The sequence below is a fragment of the Mesocricetus auratus genome, unplaced genomic scaffold (assembly GCF_017639785.1).
Source record: "Mesocricetus auratus isolate SY011 unplaced genomic scaffold, BCM_Maur_2.0 Super-Scaffold_6730, whole genome shotgun sequence".
In the NCBI taxonomy this organism is placed as follows: domain Eukaryota; kingdom Metazoa; phylum Chordata; class Mammalia; order Rodentia; family Cricetidae; genus Mesocricetus; species Mesocricetus auratus.
In genome coordinates this window covers 108,651,269-108,656,126 of record NW_024429184.1, presented here as the reverse complement: position 1 = coordinate 108,656,126, position 4,858 = coordinate 108,651,269, and the positions used below count along the sequence as shown (strand labels likewise).

General features: G+C 44.5%; 1 long non-coding RNA gene across 1 annotated transcript; it reads right to left on the bottom strand.

Moving 5' to 3' along the window:
• Positions 1–4,298, bottom strand: LOC121139001. Its single transcript, XR_005875873.1, has 3 exons — positions 4,194–4,298; positions 522–620; positions 1–63 (listed from the first exon to the last, which is right to left on the bottom strand). It is a non-coding gene; the product is annotated as an uncharacterized LOC121139001 (long non-coding RNA).
• Between the last annotated feature and the right edge of the window lie 560 nt (positions 4,299–4,858).

The window sequence follows — 4,858 nt, the reverse complement described above, 5'->3', positions numbered from 1 at the left end:
CTGGTTTTAGAGGTTTAGTACGTAGTCATTTATTTGGTCAGTTGCTTTAAGGCAAGGCAAAACCTGTGAGAGAGGAAAACATTTCACCTCATGGTGACCAAGAGGTGAAGACTGGAATCAAAGACAAAACATACTCTTCAAAATCTTGACAACCCACAGTGGTGGTGAAGTCACGGCTGTAGGAGCATCAGGCAGCTGGTTGAGTCGACACTCAGGAAGCCGGAGCAATGGAGCTGCTGCTCAGCTTGCTGCTGCTTTTTATTCAGTCCGGGATCCCACCCGGTGGATGTGTGCTTAAGACACTCCTCCTTACCTCGACCTACATGATCTACAAACTCCCTCCCTTCGAGACATGCCCAAAGGGTTGTTTCCCTGGTAATTTTAAAAACATAATTCTTTGTTGATTCTTTGGGAATTTCACATCATGCACCCCAATCCCATCCACCTCCTGGTCCCTCACCCCCGCAGCATGCTCCCCAAATTAATTACAAACAAAACAAAGAAACAAACAAAAAGCCCACCTCACTCCTTGTCTTCCCAACGCCTCTTCATTCATCCTAGCGGCACCAGGAGCTGCGGTGTGTCTCGCGGTACACACACCCTTTGTCCGTCAGCCCCACCTGAAAAATGTCCATTGCAGTGAGTCACTGGTCTGGTTCAAGGCCTCTAGCACACCATCATCACTGGACCCTCACCAAAACTCCTCTTGGTTATCTTGTTGTTGCCCCAGGTCACAGGGATCCTGCAGGTGTCATTCCACAGGACCAGTCCCTTCACGGATTCCAGCGGGTGGTAGGAGGGGTAGATGTTAGAGTGGGCTACCCGTAGGCCCAGGATGTGGGTCTGGGTGGTAGCTGAGCTGGTTGGGCCACTGGGATCACCTCCTCAGAGCCAGCTCTCCTACCCCTGTGGTTAGGGATGGAGCCACCTCTCCTTCCTTCTTAAAATTCTTGTCACCATTCTACTGCCTATGAGTCTACTAATAAAATTGCCTCCCCAGAGCCCACCTCTGAAAACGCTATCCTGGCTATCAACCCTACAGCACCTAAGTTTTGGGGGAAACACATTATATCCAAATCCCATACCACTAGGCAATCAGAACTTCTCAGCTCCACTATAAATCTCTTGTATTTATTTATTTAGAGGGAGTGTGTCTGTGGGCGGTAAACACATGTAACATGGTGTGTGTGAGTGTGGGGGGGGTGGGTGGGTGTGGGTGTAATACAACTCTGTGGGCTCATCTTTCTCCTTCTGCCCTTCACGTGGGTTCTGGAGATGGAACCCGGCTGCCAGGCTTGCTTTGCAACACCTTTACCTGCTGAGTCCTCTCTTCGGCCCTCTGTTATAAAATCACTGGATCAGCATTGCATAGACTTTAACTTTGCTGATAGGAGTGGACATACTCTAAAGAGACCCTGCTCCCTTCCCTTCAGCTATCAGACTATTAAATCCATGGTCCCCAAGGAACTGGAGTTTTCCCAGGGATCTCATTCTGTGTAAAGGAGAAAGCTGAAGCCTAAAGACCACTAGAATCTCTGGGAAAAGAGATTTCACACAGTCAACAAGTTGTGGATAAGAATGGAACTGAGACAATGGTGGGTCAGGGATATAGTCTGGACCACGCCTTGGCCAGGACTGCTTAACTTCGCATACCCCTTTGCCATCTATTGAGACCTAAACCTCATGCTATGACCCTGAATGTGGACTTAACCAGTGTCATGGACCTCTTTAATTATTCCTCTTCTTTGTGGGGGTAACATTGAATCACTATCTGTGGACTGAAGCCTCTGTCCTGTGGCAGTTTAGTCCCAAATAAACATACAGAGACTATATTAATTATACACTGTTTGGCAGATGACTCAGCCTTCTTATTGACTTGCTCTCTCTTAATTATTAACCCATTTCTATCCATCTGTGTATCTCTTCATCTTCTTGGCTTACTGGAGAATGTCTGGACATCCTACCTTCCCGGTAGCTACATGGCAATTCTCTGACTCTGCCTACTACTTTTCTGTATCCCTGTTTTGAGTACCTGCCTGTCCAAATCCTGCCTGTCCATTGACCAAAACATCTTAATTCATCAACCAATAAGAGAAGCATACATGTACAGCTATAGAAGGACATCCCCATTAGCTATTTCTTTACATTTCATAATCACTTGTTTCTGTAGTTGGCCTGTTGAGGATGAACGGCTGAACGATGCTCCTTAGGGTTGTCAGGGCCCAGGCTTTGACCCTAACAATTCCCTTAATGGTGTATGGGCTAGGACTATACTTATGTGTTTTGATTTGGTAAATTTAGAAGTGTTAATTTTATTTGTAACTTATTTTTACTTACATGTGTATGTTTGCCACCTATGTGCTGGTACCTAGGAAGACTTCGAAGCTAAAATTACAGGGATTCATTAGTCTTCTGATAGGGAGGCTGGGATCCAAATTTTGGTCCTCTGCAAGAACATCAAGTACTTTTAACTGCTGAAATTCCTCTCCAGGCTGAGAAGTGATTACTTCAAAAAGAAAGAAAACCTCCATACCTTACTAATGATCAAAAGCTACAAAATAAAAAAAAATTATGCACAGAAAACATCAATGAAGATGGCAATAACATTATCAGGCACTTCCTGTTTGCGTGTATCTTACTAAGTGCCCCATAAGTTTGATTTCAAACTCAGCAATATTTATTGCCTCTGGAGTTGTAACTCGATGTCCAATTAAATGTGGTTTAAGAAATAAGGAAAATTTATCACTTCATAATTCTGAGGTGTCCTTGGCTCAGTCACTCCTGTCTTTCTGAAGCCGCCCTCAGTGTCCAGGACACACTCCTTTCAGATCAGTAGTATCAGGTGTCAGAGCAGTTTATGTAAGGAAAACAGGTTCCTGGAGTCTCCTCTTACTAATTCTCACTGTGAAAGAAATGTCCCCTCCCTCCGATGCCCCTCCTTGGGTTCCAGTGGCCTTGACTAAGTCTCACATTGCCACAAGGTCAACTGTGAGCACCAGGGTCTGGAATTTGGTGCTGTAACAACCGTTTGACTCTTGGGTAAGGAAAGAGAGAAAGGGGAGGGGGTAGCTCTTGGGGAAGATGCAGACAGCATCACACACAGGTATTTTTCCACTCCCCCTTGAGAAAGAAAGCTGCAGCTTCCAGAAGGTAGATGACAGGGTGCTAATATAGAAGTCTAGACTGTTGAATCCAAGAGCTCAGACCCCAAGTCCAGCTTTCCCAGCTATTCCCCTTTCATCCACACCCTGTTTCGTTATTTATAAAGAGAATGTTGGATTTCCTGTCTTATTGCATTGCAGCACCGATTAAAAACACAAGGTGCATCTAAAGTACAGTGTCAGGTCTGTTGTATGGAACTAACTCACTGTGTAGACCAGGCTGGCCTTGAACTCACAGAGATCCCCCAGCCTCTGCTTCCCAAGTGCTGAGACAAAAAGCATGAGCTTTCCTTTAAGAGTCAGCACTCTTGTCAGCTCATTTAAAATAAGCTGATATTGCTACGAAAACCCTTATAATATATTCAGGAGCTAGAGAGATTGGTTAAGTGGTTAGAGCACTTTTGGCTCTTGCAGAGGGCCTGACTTCAATTCCCAGTACATACAGAGGGGCTAACAACCCTTTGTGACTCCAGTCCCCGGGTATCTGACACCCTATTCTAGCCTCTGTGGGTACTGTATACACATGATACTCAGACATACACACAGGTGGCACAGCCATTTAATGAAATAAAAATAAACAAAATCTCAAAAAAAAATAGGAAGATGTTAGATGGATCTAGCTCCTGAATATATTACAAGGATTTTTGTGGCAAGATCAGCATATTTCAATATTACTGTATTTAAATGAATAGCTTTCACCTCCAGTAGAAAGAAGTCAATCACAATAGACTAGAGTTATGCAAACGACTATGATTAGGGAAGGTGCTAAAGCTGACCTCAACGACAAAGATTGCCACAGTGTGAGAGTGGTGATTGAATACAGTGGCAGATTAGTAGAAAAGATAGGGAGTCCAGGAGCAGACCCAACAGGAGCTGATGAGAGCAGTGAGATCTATTAGCATAAGAGGATTTTAGTAATTTACTTAGTAACAATATTTACTGAATACTTACAACATTATCTCCAGTCACACACACAGCAAATCTCATGTGAGTTTATGGAAACAATGAAGGCACAAAAATATTAGAACAAACCTGAGAGTACTTTTTGGATAATATTCACATGGGTTGAGTCATTCCTTAAAATAAAAAGAAACTAGGGGGAAAAAACTCTCCTGAGAGAAAGAAAGAGGGCAGAGGGAGGGGTAGGAGAGATGGAGGGAGGGAGGGATGGAGGGAGAGGGAGAGAGGGGAGAAAGAGAAACATAGTGTGGTGATACATTGTTTATGATCTAATAAAGCAACTGGAGATCAAAATGCAAAGCTAGCCACAGCCATAGAGCCTTCCCTATGGTGATGTTCAAGCCTGAGCTACAGCTGGGGGACATTTCTGGGTCCATGGCTCTACCACAACCAGGATGTTATATTGATGTCCGTGGCCCTTGACATCATTTGGATGCCAGTGGTCTGGACTAACACCTGGAAAACCTACTTCTGAAAGTTGTCAACTGACTCCCATGCCTGTGCCATGGTGCATGCCTGCACACACACACACACACACACACACACACACACACACACACACACACAAAACACACACAATAATAAGATAAAACTTATAGTAGAGTAGGAACTGTAGATGAAGCATTCCTAGAAATAATGCTTCTACCAGGAATGCTTCAGACAGAAGGCCTCAGCCTTCTGGTCTCTTCAGGAGGTGTGGCAAGTGCAGACATTGGACCAAGGAATGCTGGTCGACT